Source organism: Arachis ipaensis, chromosome B1 (genome assembly GCF_059453495.1).
Source record: "Arachis ipaensis isolate K30076 ecotype BB chromosome B1, ASM5945349v1, whole genome shotgun sequence".
In the NCBI taxonomy this organism is placed as follows: domain Eukaryota; kingdom Viridiplantae; phylum Streptophyta; class Magnoliopsida; order Fabales; family Fabaceae; genus Arachis; species Arachis ipaensis.
The window spans coordinates 124,003,445-124,024,993 of NC_142436.1; the positions used below are offsets into that span (position 1 = coordinate 124,003,445).

Below are 21,549 nucleotides of genomic sequence, written 5' to 3' on the forward strand. Positions count from 1 at the left end.
TAAGCACCCTTTTTATCATTTTCCAGTGAGACTTCAGTGGGGATTGAATAAATTGTGCTAGCTTGTGTACACTATATGATATTTCAGGTCTTGTCACAGTAAGGTACTGAAGGCTGCCAATTATGGACATGTAAAGTGCAGAGTCATGAAATTTGGCACTACCACAAGCTGATAGTTTGACTGTAGATGGCAGGGGAGTGTGGCACGAGGTGCAGCCCACCATGTTGGCCTTCTTCATAAGTTCCTTTATGTATTTTTGCTGGGTGAGAATCAAACCACCATTGCTTGTATTTGTCACTTGAATTCCAAGAAAGTAGTGTAGGCTTCCCATGTCCTTTAGAGCGAATTTTGCATTCAACTGCTCGATGACTTGCTTTATTGTATCTTCAGACTCACCAGTGACTATTATGTCATCTACATAAACCAGCACAAACGTTTTTGTTCCATTAAGATCACTTTGAAAAACTGACACATCAGATTTTGTGGGCTTGAAATCAATGTCACTTAGACCATTAGCCAGCTTGTAATGCCATTCCCTTGGTGCTTGTTTTAGGTCATAGAGAGCCTTTGTTAATTTTCAAACTAGTGATGAATCTCCCTGTTCGAACCCTTGAGGCTGCTTCATATACACTTCCTCCATCAGGTCACCATAAAGGAAGGCATTGTTGACATCAAGTTGCCTTATTAGCCATGAGTTTGCCAAGGCAATAGACAGTATTATCCTTATGGAGGTGGGTTTTACTACAGGGCTATAGGTTTCTGTGAAGTCGAATCCTGGTCTTTGTGCATAACCTTGAGCAACTAGCCTTGTCTTGTATTTTTGAAAAGGCCCATCTGAGTTGTACTTGGCTCTGAACACCCATCTACTCCTTATCGCACTTCTGTTTGGAGGCAGCTTCACTAGCTCCCATGTGTTGTTTTTCATCCAGGCATCATACTCCAAGTCCATAGCTACTTTCCATTCAGGCATGTTGAGGGCCTGTTTCACACTCCTTGGTTCTAGGCTTGCCTGAAATGCCTTAGGCTTTACTATCCCTGCCGTACTTCTGGTTGTCATAGGATGCACATTTGTAACTATTGTGCGAGGTGGTTCAGAGATTAGAAGTACAATCTCTATGTCATTAATTGGAACTGGTGTTGGAATTGAGGACACTGCTACTGGCCTTTGAGTGTTGCTGGCTGATTAAGGCTATTGTTGAATTGAAGCTGGCATTGTTACTTGTTGAGCTGATTGAGGCTGTTGTTGAATTGAAGTTGGCATTGTTACTTGTTGAGTACTCAAGAATTGCTGTGATGATGTTTGAAGAAGATTGTCTCTTATTTGATGAGAAAGGACTCTTGAGGGGTTATTCGTTGTGGTTGGACTTGAATGAGGTGTTGAGGGTGAAGGTTCTGGTGTTGGTGTTGAGATTAAACTTGAGTGACTTTGAGCTGTTGATACTGGGAGTTTAGGAATAGTTGGCACCTGTGGTGTGATAAACCGCTATTTTACGATTTATTTTGTATTGAATTGAGTGGATTTTATCTATTATTCTCACACTTATTCATATAATTCGCATGTTTTACATTTTCCTTCCCAATTTCGTGCTATGATTGAAAACATGCTTCTTTGGCCTTAAATTTGCTAATTTTAATCTTCTCTTATTTTCATTTGATGCCGTGATATGTCTGTTAAGTGTTTCCAGGGTTTATAGGACAGGAATGGCTTAGAGGATAGAAAGGAAGCAAGCAAAAGTGGAAGGAACACAAGAAATCAAGTATTTCAGAATCAGGTTTCAACGCGCACGCGTGGACGACGCGTATGTGTGACCAGCGCAGCAGACATACGATGCGCACGCATGGCTGACGCCTACGCGTGGCCAGTAAAAAGCCCATCGATGCGTACGCATGGTTGATGCATACGCGTGACAGAGCGTCACGTGCTGCAGATATCAGAAAATGCCGGGGACAATTTCTGGGCTGCTTTGGACCCAGTTTCAGGCCCGAAAATACTGATTAGAGGCTGCAGAGTGGAGCTGGAAGGGAGGAATCAATCATTCATACTTTCATACACATTAGTTAGGTTTTAGATGTAGTTTTCTAGAGAGAGAGAGGGTCTCTCCTCTCTCTAGGATTTAGGTTTTTTATTTTTATTTCTTCTTCAATTTAGATTTCCATCTTGCTTTTAATTTAGTTTCTATTCTACATTCTATTATTCTAGCATCTTAGTTTATCTTTTCTAGTTGATTTCTTTATTTTTCCAATTTAGTTTATGAACCATTCATGTTAGATTCAATTTCCTATTTAATGCAATTTGAGGTATTTCATGTTTATTGCTTCTTTCTTCATTTGTTATTATTGATTCCTTGCAATTGTTGGTTTTAGATGTTATATTCTCTTGTTAGTTTTCTATGTTTTTATGTTATGCCTTCCAAGTGTTTGATAAAATGCTTGGTTGGATTTTAAAATAGATTTTTATGTTCTTAACTTGGATTGATTAATTAGAGACTCTTAAGTTATCAAAATTATTTTGTTGATTGGTGATTGAAAATTGCTAGTTGGCTTAGGCTTCACTAAATCTAATCTTTGATTAGGACTTGTGAACTTAAGTTGATTTTGCTCACTTGACTTTCCTTCATTGTTAGAGGTTGACTAAGTGGAAGCAAAAGACAATTACCATCACAATTGATGATGATAATGAGGATAGGAATTCCAATTCTCAATCCTTGTTAGGACTTTTCTTAGTTGTTATTTTATTTCCTTGTTATTTACATTACTTGTTTCTTATTTCAAAACCCAAAAATATACTTTCCCACAACCAATAATAACTACACTTCCCTGCAATTTCTTGAGAGACGACCCGAGGTTTAAATACTTCGGTTAATTTTATTGGGTTTGCTTAAGTAATAAACAATTTAAACGTTGATTGAGGTTGAATTGTTGGTTTAGAACTATACTTGCAACGCGACATTTTTGTGAAATTCTTTACCGACAATTTTTCTCCGTCAAGTTTTTGGCGCCGTTGCCGGGGAGTTGCAAATGTGTGCCTTATTATTGGTTATTGTGAATATTGTGAATATGTTTGCCTTTTTGTTTCTTTGTTAGTTGTTTCTAGTTTTAAGAGTTTATTTTCATTATTTCTTATTAGTTTTTGTTTTTATTTTCTCCTTTCATTATGAATTCTCACCCCTTTGGCTATGAGTGTGGTTACAATTATGTTGTAGGAAGTGGAGATTACAACGAAGGCTTGCATCAAGGATGGGACAATCAAAGATGGGAGGGGCCACAAGGATTTGATCAACCCTCTTGGCAACAACCTCCTCCAATGCACTATGAGCAACAACCATTCCATGATGCATACTAAGACAATGGTTATGGTGGACCTCTTCGTGACAATCAACAACCATCACCATATATGAATCCCCTCTTCAACATAGCTTTGAACCACCATACTCACAAGCCCCTTTCCACCAGTCACCTCCATATGACCATAACCCTTATCCACTATACCAACCACCATATGAACCATATGAACCATATATAGAACCACCCACATTCCAACACAATTACTCCCAAGAACCACCACCTTGATATACACCATCTCCATATCCGTATCAAGATGAACCACCCTCCTATTATGAGCCCTTTCTCCCAACAAATGAACCTTCTTATCCACCCCAAGCTCCTATAGATGATATCTTTAGTGTTATTCACCAAGGGCAACATGAGCTTCAAACTGCATTTACCTCTACTCTCACCAGTCTCACCTCTACTCTCCAAGCTCTTATATCTTGTGTGGATCCATCCTCTACCCCCAATACTCAACCCTCAAGCTCTAGTGGACTTCTTTTTATTCATATCCATCAATCTAAGAGCAATATGATCCCAATTATGCTATTGACATGGAACAAGAGAGAAGGGATCATCTTAGGGACTTAATGGATCGGGTTCACGCATCCATACTTCAAGAGAAGCAAGAGGAGGCCCAAAAGGTGGAGGTAGGAGAGACCCTTGAAAATGAAGGAATATTTGAATAATTAGGGGAGGTTGAACAAGAGGTGGAAGTCATCAAAGAGGAGCTGGATTTTGTACTAGAGCAGGTGGAGAACGCCGAAATTATTGAAAAAGAGGAAGTGGTTGAAGATTTAGGAGATGCGGAACCTCCATGGGAACTTCAAGTCATAGAGCCCCTTTCCAAGACGTTTGAATTTGATGTTGAGAAGGGTGTACAACCTCCAAAGCATATCATGGTTGAAGACTTTGAAGAGGTTAATCATGAGATGGATTCAATAATTGATGAGTTTTTATCTACAATTGAATCCTCTCCCATTGGACTTGAAGAAGAGGTTATTGTTGAAGAAGCTTGTCAAGAGGTGGAGATCATCAAAGAGGCGTCGAAGAGAGTGAAGCATACATTGGCAAAGCCTCCATTGGAGACACCTCTCCCGAAGCCATCACCATCCATCCTTTCATTCAAGTGGGTAACTCTCTACTCCTTAAGCTTTAATTTCTCGCTTGCATACGGGTTGCTTGAGACGGATGGACAACTTAGAGCTCTTTGTGGTTTAAAGAGTAAAAGGGGGTGATTAGTGGTTGGCAACACAATCCTAGGTTCGTTATGGTTGGATATTCAAGGTCTAAGTGCAATGGTTGGTATAGTTCTCAATTGATTGGGTATAGGAAGTTGTTGGGATGCCTCAGTGAGAATTCAGATTGCTTGCCACCCGGTTGGAACAATGATACAACTTAAAGACGGGTGTAGAAACAAGATTTGGAATCCCGGCATACAAGATGATCAACTTAGGGAGCTCAAAGCTTGTGAATAATTTCATCAAGGCTTGGTGAATTCACTTGGAAATGTCGGAGCTTATTGGAAATCCAAGCATTGGTAGAAGTTTCAAGATGAGTTCAAGCACAAGCCACCATGACAATGAGCTCACCAATTGTCCAACTTAAGGACTTTAACTAAAAGTACTAGGTAGGAGACACCCCACCATGGTAAATTCTTTCTAATTTTCCCTTTTGTTTATATTAGTAATAAGTTAAAATTTCATTTTTTTAGTTATATTTATTTTGTTTAATTTATGGTTTAGTTGTTTAATAATTTCTGGCGATGATATATATAAAAAAAGCTGCATCTGACGCGTAAGCGTCAATGACGCGTACGCGTCGTATGGAGGCTCGCTCTCTAGTATAATGAACAGAGAGAGTTACGCTGGAACTATGCGGGAGGGGTGCCTGGCGCACAACCCACCCCACACGTATGCATCACAAGCTATTTTGTGACTCCACGCGTGTACGTTAGCGACGTGTACGCGTGGTATGAAAAATCGGCGTCTTTTGGTACAACGAATAGAGACTTGTGCTGGAGGTGTGCCACAACGGTGCGTCTAGCACGATGAGTAGTCACGCGTATGCATGACCAACGCTCGCGCGTAACTATTCATTTTGGGCCATCTACGCATACACGTGGACAACGCTCACGCATCACCTGCTTGTTTCTGTTTACACACGTACGCGTGAGCCATGCGCGCGCGTCGCGTTCGCGCCTTGTTTATGCCTTTCTTCTTCTTTCTTTTTTCTTTCTTCTTCTTTCTTCTTCCTTTGTTACTTTCTTCTTCTGTCACTTTTCAAAAGTTCACTTATCATTTTTCTTATCCGTCATTCTCTTTTACAAATTACATTTGCATACTATCATTCATTGTATTTTCACTTTGTGCATTTTTTTATTTTCTTTTCTAAGTCTGTTATTCTTCCATTGGTGTTAAATGTTCTTACTCATCTGTCGAATATTTCTTTCATTGTCTTGGTGCTTCGTGACTTATTTTATATTATTGGGTGATATTATTTATAAGTCAACGCTAATCTTTTATGACACTTATATTCTTTTTGCATTGATATGAACTTATATTGTTTTTCATGCCCCATTCTCTCTCCCTCATTGTTGAAATTTTTGCACTATTGATATGCCATTTCCTTATATTATTTTCTCACTTGCATGTTGTAGCAACCATGCAGTTGAGAACCTCATTATTACTTGGCATTAGCACACCCGTATTTTATCTGTTTGTATATCTTTGTTTGTGGGTTATTCTTCTTTCTTTTTTCTCTTCTTTCAGGATGGCCACTAAGAAGGGGAACGGAAAATTTCTACCTGGGGGGACAAACAAGTTCCTGTGCACAATATTTGGAGAACAAGCATCAATTGTAGCCACCCGTACGTCCACTTGCATATCTTTGCATGCACCGAGGACGGTGCAATCTTTAAGTGTAGGGAGGTCGATACCGACTTCCGTGGGTTAGTTACTTTCTTTCCAACACCAATGTTTAATTTTCTTTGTAGTCAGTGTTGTATTGCATGATAGATTGTATGTGTAGTTAGTTTCTTGCATGTATGTACTACTTGGTTGAAGTAATGATTTTCTTTTCAAGAAACTATTTAGATCATTTCACTAATTTGAATTAAAATTTTTGTTGAACTTGCTTGAAGAAATTTAATTTGGAACATGGTTTGGAGCTCGAACACACAAAAACCAGTGAGATTTTGAGACTATTTAATTAGTTGCATTTTATCAACCAATGCTTTGTTTTGGTGTGTGTTGTTCTCTCTATAATTGTGATCTTTGTCTTGCTTAATTCTATATTTCCATTGTTTGATGTATGCATACACTTACGTGATTGAGGCCTTGTTTCACAATAGCTCACATACCCATATGGCCTTACCCTTTTTATTATCCTTTGCAACCCAATGTTGAGCCTATTTTACCTCATTTGTTCTTTACTTTAACTCATCACTAACTCTAAGCGGAAAATAATAATGTCCTTAATTTGAATCCTTGGTTAGTTCTAGTGAGAGTGCTCATGAATTAAGTGTGGGAAAATTGGGTTTGAAAATATTTGGTTTGAGAATTGGGTGTTGTATATTTTTATAAAAATGTGAAAAAAATATTGAGGACATGTTCATGCATTCAATACCTTAATCATATGTATTGAGAAAAAAACAAAAGGAAAGAAAAATAAAAACAAAAAAAGAAAGAGAGAAAAAAGCAAAGAAAAAAAATAAAAAAGGGGACAAAATGCCCCAAAGTAAATGGTGATAGCAATGCATATGAGTTGTACTCAAAATTGGGATGCATGAATATGTGGTCCACATTGTTAATGGGTAGTTAGACTTTATATTCTAATTACATGGATTGTCTTAAGTTAGGTGGAGATTTTGGGTTAATCAAGGATTCAGATTTTAGTCCACTTGACCAATTACATTCCTATCTTGACTCTAACCCCATTACAACCCTTAAAAGATCTCTTGATATGTATATTTGTGCATTAAATTTTTGTTTATTGGTAGAAGAAGAGCAAGCCTTAGAAAGCAAGGTTAGTAGAGTATTGAGAGAATAGAACCCTAAACACTTGAGTGATTAGAGTGTATACACTTCCGGTGAGGGTTTGATGCTCGATTCTTTGTTCCTGGCTTTCATGAGCTACTTTCTTCTTGCAATTCTATTTGTACTTCATTTTATGATTTGAATTAGTGGAATCCAGTTCATATTTGTTCTTGGCAAATTTGATTTACTTTTAACAAAGTACGTAAAAGCACTTTGCATTTAGTTGCATTCATATAGATAGGTTGCATTGCATAAATTCTCCCATTCCTCTTCACTTCTTTATAGCTTCTCTTGAGCTTAGCATGAGGACATGCTAATGTTTAAGTAGAGAGATTGATAAACCACTATTTTACAGTTTATTTTGAATTGAATTGAGTGGATTTTATCCTTTATTCTCACACTTATTCATATAATTCAAATGTTTTACATTTTCCTTCCCAATTTCGTGCTATGATTGAAAACATGCTTCTTTGGCCTTAAATTCGCTAATTTTAATCTTCTCTTATTTCCATTCGATGCCGTGATATGTCTGTTAAGTGTTTCCAGCGTTTATAGGGCAGGAATGACTTAGAGGATAGAAAGGAAGCATGCAAAAGTAGAAGGAACACAAGAAATCAAGTATTTCATAATCTGGTTTCGACACGCACGCGTGGACGACGCGTATGTGTGACCAGCGCAGCAGACATACGACGCACACGCGTGACTAACGCCTAAGCGTGGCCAGTAAAAAGCCCATCGACGCGTACGTGTGATAGAGCGTCACGTGCTGCAGATACCAGAAAACGCTGGGGGCAATTTCTGAGCTTCTTTGGACCCAATTTCAGGCCCGAAAATACTGATTAGAGGCTGCAGAGTGGAGCTGGAAGGGGGGAATCAATCATTCATACTTTCATACACATTAGTTAGGTTTTAGATGTAGTTTTCTAAAGAGAGAAGCTCCTTCATCTCTCTAGGTTTTAGGTTTTTTAATTTTATTTCTTCTTCAATTCAGATTTCCATCTTGCTTTTAATTTAGTTTCTATTCTACATTCTATTATTCTAGCATCTTAGTTTATCTTTTCTAGTTGATTTCTTTATTTTCCCAATTTAATTTATGAACCCTTCATGTTAGATTCAATTTCCTATTTAATGCAATTTGAGGTATTTCATGTTTATTGCTTCTTTCTTCATTTGTTATTATTGATTCCTTGCAATTGTTGGTTTTAGATATTATATTCTCTTGTTAGTTTTCTATGTTTTTATGTTATGCCTTCCAAGTGTTTGATAAAATGCTTGGTTAGATTTTAAATTAGATTTTTATGTTCTTAAGTTGGATTGATCAATTAGAGACTCTTGAGTTATCAAAATTATTTTGTTGATTGGTGATTGAAAATTGCTAGTTGGCTTAGGCGTCACTAAATCTAATCTTTGATTAGGACTTGTGAACTTAAGTTGATTTTGCTCACTTGACTTTCCTTCATTGTTAGAGGTTGACTAAGTGGAAGCAAAAGGCAATTACCATCACAATTGATGATGATAATGAGGATAGGAATTCCAATTCTCAATCCTTGTTAGGACTTTTCTTAGTTGTTATTTTATTTTCTTGTTATTTACATTACTTGTTCCTTATTTCAAAACCCAAAAATATACTTTCCCATAACCAATAATAACTACCCTTCCCTACAATTCCTTGAGAGACGACTCGAGGTTTAAATACTTCGGTTAATTTTATTGGGTTTGCTTAACTGACAAACAATTTAAACGTTGATTGAGGTTGAATTGTTGGTTTAGAACTATACTTGCAACGCACCATTTTTGTGAAATTCTTTACTAACAATTTTCCTCCGTCATGGTGTTGTTTGATCAACTGCTGCTGCTAAGGACTAGTTTTGCTTGTTGAGTTCCTTGAAAGGGAATTTGGTTTCAACAAATACCACATCTCTGATAATTATTATCTTTCCATCTTGAATGAGACATTTGTATCCCTTGTGAGCTGTGCTATAGCTAATGAACGTGCAAGGTGAAGATCTAAAATCCAGCTTGTGTCTGTTATAAGGCCTTGAATGAGAGAAGCAAAGACATCCGAAAACTCTGAGACTTGAGTAAGAAGACTATTTTCCAAACAGTTTCTCTATAGGGCACACTCCATCTAGCACTGGAGTTGGCAGGATATTGATCAATTTTACAGCTGTGGTGAATGCTTCTCCTCAAAACTTGGTTGGCATAGAGGCACCAGCCAATAGTGTGAGACCCATTTCCACTATGTGCCTGTGCTTCCTCTCTGCAGATCCATTTTGTTGATGGATGTGAGGACATGAGAACCTATGATACACTCCTCTTTCATTTAGAATCTTTGATAAGCTAACTGGTGTGGAATTTATAACCCACAAACTAACCGGTAAGTGCACCGAGTCGTACTAAGTAATATCTCAGGTGAGTGAGGGTCGATCCCACGAGGATTAATGGACTAAACAACAATGATTGAATGATTTACGTAGTTAGACAAACAGAAAAGAGTGTTGAGATTTCAATATCATCAAACAGTAATTCAGAGAATAAAAAAACAAGCAGTAAATTGATGTGAATAATATATGGAGAAAACAGTTAAGGCTTCAGAGATGTCTATCTTTCGGATTAACTTTTCTTACTAACTATTTTAATCATGCAAGATTCAATACATGGAAAACTATATGTGACTAAACCCTAATTTCTTAGACCTTTTTGGTCTCCTCTAACCTTCATCAACTGCCAATTCCTTGGTCACTTGATTCCAATTAGAGGGTGAAGTTCAATTCTAGTTTATATGCCACAGAAATCCTAATTACCCAAATATAAGAGAATTATATGTCACGTATCCCGTTAAGTCCAGATAATTAGAAATTTAGGAGAAATTATTTTCAAGCTGTTGTTCAAGTAAAGAGCTTTTCCAAGTTATACAAGAACTCAATTAGAACAAGGGTCATATTTCCGTTCCACCCAGATTCATAAGATAAAGAACGAAAACAATTTTTGAAATAGAAATTAGTACATGAATTAAAATAGAAAAATAATAGTATCAATCCATACAATTGACAGAGCTCCTAACCTTAACAGTGGAGGTTTAGTTGCTCATGGTTCAGAGAGAAAAACTAGGATTTCGAAAAACTGTAAGTGCAGAATAAGGTAGAAGTGAAGAGAAGCACCTGAATGGCTGATTCTTTTTCCTTTTATATCTAATCCTAATTAATGTAAAATATATTTTCTAAAACTAAATAATATCTTTTCCTTTTTTTAAATAAAATAAAGTTTAATAAAAAATTAATAAATAATAATAATAATCAATCTGTGCTCTTTTCTTCATCGTGGGGACCACTATGCTTTTTATCATGGTTGGTGCCAAACTTGGAGATTGCCAAGTTTGGCACCGTTGAGGCAGCAAGCAATTCTTCATTGTTCTCCTTAGCTGGCGCCAAACTTGAGGTATCTCAAGTTTGGCTTCAAATGAACGCCCTATACTTCCTGAAGTCTGTGAGTGTGGTGCCAAACTTGGAGAATCCCAAGTTTGGTGCCGTTGAGGCCGAACACAATGAGGACTTGCAGCACTCCTGGCGCCAAACTTAGATCCTCCAAGTTTGGTGCCACCTCCTGTTCTTCTGCAACTTCGTTTCTTCACGCAAACTCTGCCGAATTTGTCCAAAATGCTATCTGAAACAAACAGAATTGCACACACTCAAAGTAGCATTGATAGTGGCTAAAAGATAATTAATCTTGATTAAACTTAACAATTTAAATACAAATTCACTAGGAAAAGATATGAAAGATGCTCACGCATCACAACACCAAACTTGAATTGTTGCTTGTCCTCAAGCAACCAAAACTAATACATGATTAAGATGTGAATTTGCATGAGATGTGAGAGTTCAATTAGGCTCATGTCTCTTCTTGAAGTGGGGTTTATCTATTGTGATACTCAATAATTTTAGCATCTCAATCTCCTTTGAATCAGAGGAATGTCACTGTCATTCGGAATTAGAATCCGGATAATATTATCAATTCTCTAATCTTTTATACTTCAGTTTAATCCTTGAACACAACAAATTCCCTTTTATTCTATTTTCTTGGGTGCTTTGCACCTTGAGTCTAGCCGTGACTTTAAATGCTTTGTCTTAAGCTTTACTTGACACAAAAACACCACAAGCACTTAATTGGGGAACTCTCTTTCAGTTCTGATTTTTCTTTCAGTTACTCCCAGATAGTGGTGCTCAAAGCTTTTGGCATACTCTGTTAATTTCATTTGATCTCGACTCTGAGTGTTATGTATCAAGGATTACTTGACACAAAAATACCACAAGCATATGACTTGGGAAATAACTCTTTGAGCTTTTAATCATGTCTGACTTCCCTAGTCATTGATGCTCAGAGCCTTGGATCTTTCCTTTTTATTTTTCTTATGCTGTCTCTTTTGCTTCAAGGATTAAGCTTTCACCAACTTTAGAGAATTCATAATAGTTCTCTAAATTCCTGTTCCTTATACATCAACATTCCTTGATTCAAATTCAAATATGCACGGTTCATGTCATGCATTCAGAATCACAAGAATGCCACCACATTTAAGTAATTAAGACTACTCTTTATTGTAAACTCTATTTCTCATGCAATACATCTTTTTCTTCTTCCTTTTCTTTTGAATTCAACCTTAGTGAGCAATACATGAGACACTTTTTAGAATTAAAAGCAAACAACAGAATAAAAACAGCAAACTAAACTAGAACCTAGGAATTGAAATAACAAATGATCATGCAATAACTAAAACAAAACAGCAGAAAACAGGAACCTAACATAAAAACGGTAAAATAATATATGAAGTGAAAGGAACTGGACCACCTCAATCTCCCTGGTGGGGATCTCTCTCCTCCGACTGTGATCCATATGGTCCTCTCAGGTGCCCATAATCCTGTCTCAGCTGATAAATCTCCTGGCGCTGAAAGTTTTGAGCAGCTCTCATCTCATCAAGGGTGGTAGTAAGATGCTCCCAACATGTGTTCTGTGTCACCCTCATCTCCTCAATAGACGCAGTGTACTGCTGCTAGCGGCTATCCTACGTGATCTTCATATGCTCAATGGAGGATGTGAGCTGCTGCCAGTATTCTTAGGGTGGAAAGTAGAGTCCTTGAGGCAGTGGTGGCTGATCCTGTTGGGCTTCTTCTTCAGCTTGTTCTATTCTAGGGAGCCTCTGGTATTCCCTGACCAGTTTCATAGTCTTCTTCGTGATAGGTATCTCGACTGGAATAGGGAAGTCATTCTCTATCTTTACCCTAGCAGCCTTACAGAGACGGTAGATAAGATGTGGGAAGCCTAACCTGGCATTCTTAACAGTGCTGGTGGCGACGTGATAGATTTGCTGAGCAATAACGTCCTCCACTTCCACTATCTCTCCCTTTATAATGCAGTGAATCATAATAGCCCGGTCCACAGTCCACTCGGATCGGTTGCTAGTGGGCATGACAGACCTTCAGATGAAGTCTAGCCATCCCCTATCCAAAGGATTCATATCACTGCTCTTGAGATAGTATGACTACCTCTCTGCACCCAATCTCCACTGAGCCCCTAGAACGCATATATCAGCGAGCACTTGCTCCAATTGTTGATCTCTGTTTACCCTCTCACTGTAGTATTCCTCTTCTTCACGGTCAATGAGTGGTAATCGGAGAGTCTGTCGGATAATCTCTGGGCTAAAATCAATGATTCTTCTCCTCACAAAACTTCTGTGGTTCCTTTCATTAACTCCAGAGATGTCCTTGTATGTGATCCACAGATTCCTATAAAATTCCTGAATCATTAATAGTCCGACCTTCATATGCGGATTACATAAGAACTGCCATCCTCGTCTTTGAATTTGGTGCTAAATTTTTGGATATTCATCTGGAGGGCAAATTGCACTTCCAGGAGTACGGACCTCTTGCTAGTGACCTCAAAAAAATGCTCTTCATTCAATTTAGAGCGAAATCTTTGTGCATCATGAGAACCAGTGGTCGGTTCCTTTCCTTTCCTCTTTTTGGAGGGTTGAGTGGTCTTTGGTTCCATGAAAATAAACAGAAGAAAACAAGCAGAGTGACAACACCAAACTTAGTACTTTTGCTCGTCCCCGAGCAAATTAGAGAAATACAAAGGGGAAAAAAGAGAGGGTGAAATAACAAAGGAAAAAAGAAAAGTAGAAAATAAAATTCAATGCTAAAAGTTTTTGTTTTTGTTTTTTTGACCAAATAAAGAAGAGGAAGGAGAACAGAGGAGGGGAGGGAGTACGATTGGGGTGGAGGATTGTGTTTGAAAGGGAGGGTTTGGGTATGGTGGTAATGGCTAAGGGAATTGGGCTAAGTGTAGTTGGTGGTTGAGAAGGGAGGAAGAAGGGATGTTGTTGTGTGTATAGAGGGAAAGGGAAAGGACGAAGAGTAGAAGGGTGGTTGTGTATAGGAAGGGTTGAAGTGTTGTGGAGGGGGACTTATATAGAGGGTTGGGAATGGGGATTCGGTTGGGGTTTGGTGGGAGGGGTCACGGGTAGGGGGACACAGGTGGGGTGTAGGGAAGGGAATGAAAAAGAGAGTGTTGCAGGGCTAGGAGGGGGCACGGGTGTGTTGGGGCTTAGGGAAGAATATTTGGAAAAAGGGAGGGGAGTCACGGGTTTGGGAAGGGAAGCAGGGGTTGTGGAATTTATGTAGGGGAGGGGGGTATCTTGGCATTGAATGGAGAAGGATTTGATGGGATTTGGTTTAGAATCAGGAGATTGCTTTTGAAATTGGACATAATTCAGAAGCTGGCGCCAAACTTGGAAGAACTGAAGTTTGGCGCGTAGGTCCCGTGAAGAGTAGCTTCTCCTGGTGCCAAACTTGGTGCAACCCTTCTCTCTTTTTTTATTTTTTATTTTTTTAATATTCCATGCCAAACTTCAGGGGGTCCAAGTTTGGCACCCCCCTGGCAGAGAGTGTAAGCTTTGGGATTCCTTATGGTGGCTCCAAACTCCAAGAAACCAAGTTTGGCGCCACCTTCTTCCCCTTTTCTTCATTGTTATGTCGTTCCTAGCGCCAGACTTGGAAAAGATGAAGTCTGGCACCAACCCTCCAGGACCAAACTTCAAATTGTGTGTGTCATGTTGCGCCAAACTTGGATCCTCCAAGTTTGGCAACACCCTTCCAGAGTTGTGTTCCCTTGTATGCGCCTCATGTGGTGCCAAACTTGGAAATCCCAAGTTTGGCACCACCCAATCCGAAATTAACCTCTCCAGGGTGGTAAAAAATTCTTCTAAGTGTACTGGTTCCTGTTTTTAATTTTCTGCATGATCAAAACACATGTAAAACAAAGAAAAATAGTATAAATTTGGTGTACGAAATCGTGATTGTTCATTCCCCATCAACGGCGCCAAAAACTTGGTGCGCACATTCATAATCTTAATTCTTTTTCACAACTTCGCACAACTAACCAGCAAGTGCACTGGGTCGTCCAAGTAATAAACCTTACGTGAGTAAAGGCCGATCCCACGGAGATTGTTGGCTTGAAGCAAGCTATGGTCACCTAATAAATCTCAGTCAGGCGGATTCAAATGGTTATGGAGATTTGATAATTAAAATATAATTAAAATATAAAATAGGATAGAAATACTTATGTAATTCATTGGTGAGAAATTCAGATAAGCGTATGGAGTTGCTTTTGTTCCTTCTGAACCTCTGCTTTCCTACTGCTTTCATCCAATCATTCATACTCCTTTCCATGGCAAGCTGTATGTTGGGCATCACCATTGTCAATGGCTACTTCCCGTCCTCTCAGTGAAAATGGTCTAAATGCGCTGTCACCGAATGGCTAATCATCTGTCGGTTCTCGATCATGTTGGAATAGGATCCAGTGATCCTTTTGCGTCTGTCACTACGCCCAACACTCGCGAGTTTGAAGCTCGTCACAGTCATCCCTTCCCAGATCCTACTCGGAATACCACAGACAAGGTTTAGACTTTCCAGATCTTAAGAATGGCCGCCAATAATTCTAGCCTATACCACGAAGACTCTGATCGTGAACCAGGAGGCTAAGAGATATGCATTCAAGCTTGTTTTCATGTAGAACGGAAGTGTTTGTCAGGCACGCGTTCATAAGTGAGAATGGTGATGAGTGTCACATAATCATCACATTCATCATGTTCTTGTGTGCGAATGAATATCTTAGAATAAGAATAAGCTTGAATTGAATAGAAAAACAATAGTACTTTGCATTAATTCATGAGGAACAGCAGAGCTCCACACCTTAATCTATGGTGTGTAGAAACTCCACCGTTGAAAATACATAAAAACAAGGTCTAGGCATGGCCGAATGGCTAGCCTCCCCAAACGTGATCTCTGAACATAAAATATCCAAAAGATATAAATACCATAGTAAAAAGTCCTATTTATACTAAACTAGTTACTAGGGTTTACAGAGATAAGTAAATGATGTAGAAATCCACTTCCGGGCCCACTTGGTGTGTGCTTGGGCTGAGTATTGAAGCTTTCACATGTAGAGGTCTTCCTTGGAGTTAAACGCTAGTTTGTAACTTGTTTCTGGCGTTTAACTCTGCTTTGCAACTTGTTTCTGGCGTTTAATAGAGCAGAAAGCTGGCGTTAAATGCCAGTTTGCGTCATCTAAACTCGGGCAAAGTATGGACTATTATATATTGCTGGAAAGCCCTGGATGTCTACTTTCCAAATAAATTCAGAGCGCGCCAATTGGGTTTCTATAGCTCCAAAAAATCCACTTATAGTGCAGGGAGGTCAGAATCCAACAGCATCTGCAGTCCTTCTTCAGCCTCTGAATAAGATTTTTGCTCAAGTCCCTCAATTTTAGCCAAAAATTACCTGAAATCACAGAAAAACACACAACTCATAGTAAAATCTAGAAATGTGATTTTTATTTAAAAAATAATAAAAATATACTAAAACTAACTAAATCATACTAAAAACTATGTAAAAACAATGCCAAAAAGTGTATAAATTATCCGCTCATCACAACACCAAACTTAAATTGTTGCTTGTCCCCAAGCAACTAAAAATCAATTAGGATAAAAAGAAGAGAATATACTATAAATTCCAAAATATCAATGAAACTTAGCTCCAATTAGATGAGCGGGACTAGTAGCTTTTTGCCTCTGAACAGTTTTGGCATCTCACTTTATCCCTTGAAGTTCAGAATGATTGGCATCTATAGGAACTCAGAATTCAGATAGTGTTATTGATTCTCCTAGTTCAGTATGTTGATTCTTGAACACAGCTACTTTATGAGTCTTGGCCGTGGCCCTAAGCACTTTGTTTTCCAGTATTACCACCGGATACATAAATGCCACAGACACATAACTGGGTGAACCTTTTCAGATTGTGACTCAGCTATGCTAGAGTCCCCAATTAGAGGTGTCCACGGTTCTTAAGCACGTCCCTTTTTCTTGCTTTGGATCACGATTTTAACCGCTCAGTCTCAAGCTTTTAACTTGACACCTTCACGCCACAAGCACATGGTTAGGGACAGCTTGGTTTAGCCGCTTAGGCCATGGTTTTATTCCTTTTGGGCCCTCCTATCCATGATTCTCAAAGCCTTGGATCCTTTTTATTACCATTGCCTTTTGGTTTTAAGGGCTATTGGCTTTTTCTGCTTGCTTTTTCTTTATTAATTTTTTTTTGCCAATTTTTTTCTTTTTTTTTTCTGCAAGCCTTGTTATTCACTGCTTTTTCTTGCTTCAAGAATCAATTTTATGATTTTTCAGATTATCAAATAACATTTCTCCTTTTTCATTATTCTTCAAGAGCCAACAATTTTAACATTCATAAACAACAATTTCAAAAGACATATGCACTGTTCAAGCATTCATTCAGAAAACAAAAAGTATTGTCACCACATCAAAATAATTAAACTAATTTCAAGGATGAATTCAAAATTCATGTACTTCTTGTTCTTTTGTAATTAAAACATTTTTCATTTTAGAAAGGTGATGGATTCATAGGACATTCATAGCTTTAAGACATAGACACTTAGACACCAGTGATCATGTAATAAAGACATAAACATAAATAAACATAGAGCATATTAAACGAAAAATAGAAAAATAAGAACAAAGAGATTAAGGAACGGGTCCACCTTAGTGAGGGTGGTGTCTTCTTCCTCTTGAAGAACCAATGGGTGTTCGTGAGCTCCTCTATGTCTCTTCCTTGTCTTTGTTGCTCCTCCATCATAGCTCTTTGATCTTCTCTAATCTCATGGAGAATGATGGAGTGCTCTTGGTGTTCCATCCTTAGTTGTCTCATGTTGAAACTTAATTCTCCTAGGGAGGTGTTGATTTGCTCCCAATAGTTCTGTGGAGGAAAGTGCATCCCTTGAGGTATCTCAGGGATTTCATGGTGAGGAATTTCCTCATACTCTTGTTGAGGTCCATGATCTCTTGTTTGCTCCATCCTTTTCTTAGTGATGGGCTTGTCCTCATCAATGAGGATATCTCCCTCTATGTCAATCCCAACCGAATTGCAGAGGTGGAAAATGAGGTGAGGAAAGGCTAACCTTGGCAAAGTGGAGGACTTGTCAGCCACTTTGTAGAGTTCTTGAGGTATAATCTCATGAACTTCCACTTCCTCCCCAATCATGATACTATGGATCATGATGGCCTGATCCACAGTTACTTCGGATCGGTTGCTAGTAGGAATGATAGAGCGTTGGATGAACTCCAACCATCCTCTAGCTACAGGCTTAAGGTCCGGTCTTCTCAATTGAACCGGTTTGCCTCTTGAGTCAACTTTCCATTGAGCTCCTTCCACACATATGTCCATGAGGACTTGGTCCAACCTTTGATCAAAGTTGACCCTTCTAGTGTAGGGGCGTGCGTTTTCTTGCATCATTGGCAAGTTGAATGCCAACCTTACATTTTTCGGACTGAAATCTAAGCATTTTCCCCGAACCATTATAAACCAATTCTTTGGGTTTGGGTTCATACTTTGATCATGGTTCCTAGTGATCCATGCGTTTGCATAGAACTCTTGAACCATTAAGATTCCGACTTGTTGAATAGGATTAGAGAGTACTACCCATCCTCTTTTTCTAATCTCTTGTCGGATCTCCGGATATTTGCTCTTTCTGAGCTTAAAAGGAACCTCAGGGATTACCTTTTTCTTGGTCACAACTTCATAGAAGTGGTCTTGATGGACCTTTGAGATGAATCTCTCCATCTCCCATGACTTAGAGGTGGAAGCAATTGCCTTCCCTTTCCTCTTTCTTGAGGTTTCTCTGGCCTTAGGTGCCATTAATAGTTATGGAAAAACAAAAAGCAATGCTTTTACCACACCAAACTTAAAAGGTTTGCTCGTCCTCGAGCAAAAGAAGAAAAAAAGTAGTAGAAAAAGAAGAAAATTGAGGAGATGGAGGGAGAAGGTGTATTCGGCCAAGGGGGAGAAGTGGTGGATGTAGTGTGTGAAAATAGAGTAGTGTTGAGGGGTTTATATAGGTGTGGGGAGAAGGGTAGGTTTCGGCCATTAGGGTTGGGTTTGAGAGGGAAAAGAATTTGAATTTTGGAGGTAGTTGGGGTTTATGGGGAAGAGGTATGGAAGTGATTGGTGAAGGATATTTGGGGAAGAGTGTTATGAAAAGGTGTGAAGAGGAGAGAAGAAGAAGTGGGGTAGGTGGGGATCCTGTGGGGTCCACAGATCCAGAGAGGTCAAGGACTTAGCATCCCTGCTCCATTTAGGCATGCAAAACGCCCTTAGAATGCATGTCTGGCGTTAAACGCCAGCTTGCTGCTTGTTTCTGGCATTTAACGCCAGCTTTTCTCCCATTCTTGGCATTAAACGCCAATTCCATGCTCTGTTCTGGCGTTAAACGCCAGTCTGGTGCTTGTTTCTGGCGTTTAACGCCAGCTTGATGCTTCTTTCTGGCGTTAAACGCCAGTTTGATGCTTCTTACTGGCGTTTAAATGCCAGTAAGCTCTTCCTCCAGGGTGAGCTATTTTTAATGCTGTTTTTCATTCTGTTTTTGATTTTTCAGTATTTTTTGTGACTTCACATGATCATCAACCTAAAGAAAACATAAAATGGCAATGGAAAATAAATAGATATAATTAAATAGCATTGGGTTGCCTCCCAACAAGCGCTTCTTTAATGTCAATAGCTTGACAGTGAGCTCTCATGGAGCTTCACAGATAATCAGAGCAAGGTTGGGGCCTCTTAACACCATACTTAGAGTTTGAATGTGGGGGTTTTATTTGACTCTGTATTGAGAGAAGCTTCTCATGCTTCCTCTCCATGGTTACAGAAGGAGAACCTTGAGTCTTAAATACAAGGTAGTCCTCATTCAACTGAAGGACCAACTCTCCTCTGTCAACATCAATCACAGCTTTTGCTGTAGCTAGGAAGGGTCTGCCAAGGATGATGGATTCATCCTCATCCTTCCCAGTGTCTAGGATTATGAAATCAGCAAGGATGTAAAGGCCTTCAACCTTCACTAGCACGTCCTCTACTAGTCCATAAGCCTTTTTCATTGATTTGTCTGCTATCTCTAATGAGATTCTTGCAGCTTGTACCTCAAAGATTCCTAGTTTCTCCATTACAGAGAGTGGCATGAGGTTTATCCCTGACCCAAGGTCACATAGAGCCTTCTCAAAGATCATGGTGCCTATGGTACAAGGTATGAAGAACTTTCCGGGATCCGGTTTCTTCTGAGGTAAAGTTTGCCTCATTAAGGTACTCAGTTCATTAGTGAACAAGGGGGGTTCATCCTCCCAAGTCTCATTACCAAATAAACTGGCATTCAACTTCATGATTGCTCCTAGATACTTAGCAACTTGCTCTTCAGTGACATCTTCATCCTCTTCAGAGGAAGAATAATCATCAGAGCTCATGAATGGCAGAAGAAAGTTCAATGGAATCTCTATGGTCTCTGTATGAGCCTCAGATTCCTTTGGTTCTTCAAAGGGAAACTCCTTTCTGTCCAAAGAACGTCCCATGAGGTCTTCCTCACTGGGATTCACGTCCTCCTCTTCCTCTGGGAATTCGGCCACACCAAGTAAGGTTGTGGCCTTGCACTCTCTCTTGGGATTTTCTTCTGTATTGCTTGGGAGAGTACTGGGAGGAGTTTCAGTAATCTTCTTACTCAGCTGACCCACCTGTGCCTCCAAATTTCTAATGGAGGACCTTGTTTCATTCATGAAATTTAGTGTGGTCTTGGATAGATCAGAGACTATGGTTGCCAGGCCAAAATAGCTCTGTTCAGAATTCTCTGTTTGTTGCTGAGAAGATGATGGAAAAGGCTTGCTATTGCTAAACCTATTTCTTCCACCATTATTATTGAAGCCTTGTTGAGGCTTCTGTTGGTCCTTCCATGAGAAATTTGGATGATTTCTCCATGAAGGATTATAGGTGTTTCCATAGGGTTCTCCCATGTAATTCACCTCTGCCATTGCAGGGTTCTCAGGATCATAAGCTTCTTCTTCAGAAGATGCTTCTTTAGTACTGTTGTGTGCAGCTTGCAATCCATTCAGACTCTGAGAAATCATATTGACTTGCTGAGTTAATATTTTTTCTGAGCCAATATGGCATTCAGAGTATAAATTTCAAGAACTCCCTTCTTCTGAAGCGTCCCATTGTTCAGAGGATTCCTCTCAGAGGTGTACATGAACTGGTTATTTGCAACCATTTCAATGAGTTCCTGAGCTTCTGCAGGGGTTTTCACGTTAAGAGATCCTCCTGCAGAATGGTCCAATGACATTTTTGACAACTCAGATAGACCATCATAGAATATACTTATGATGCTCCATTCTGGAAGCATGTCAGTAGGACACCTTTTGATCAGTTGCTTATATCTTTCCCAAGCTTCATAAAGGGATTCTCCTTCCTTCTGTCTGAAGGTTTGGATTTCCACTCTAAGCTTGCTCATCTTTTGAGGAAGAAAGAATTTGGCCAAGAAAGCACTGACCAGCTTATCCCAAGAGTTCAGGCTATCCTTAGGTTGTGAATCCAACCATGTTCTACCTCTGTCTCTTACAGCAAAAGGAAAAAGCATAAGCCTGTAGACCTCGGGATCAACTCCATTGGTCTTGACAGTGTCACAGATTTGCAAGAATTTAGCTAAAAACTGATGAGGATCTTCCATTGGAAGTCCATGAAACTTGCAATTCTGCTGCATTAGAGAAACTAATTGAGGTTTAAGCTCAAAACTGTTTGCTCCAATCGCAGGAAGTGAG

The 21,549-nt window shown here is 39.1% G+C and overlaps 1 non-coding gene across 1 annotated transcript; it reads left to right on the forward strand.

Annotated features, from left to right (window-relative positions):
- Positions 1 to 21,128: 21,128 nt before the first annotated feature.
- LOC148578226 (small nucleolar RNA R71) lies at positions 21,129 to 21,236 on the forward strand. Its single transcript, XR_015904358.1, has one exon. It is a non-coding gene; the product is annotated as a small nucleolar RNA R71 (small nucleolar RNA).
- The last annotated feature ends 313 nt before the right edge of the window (positions 21,237 to 21,549 follow it).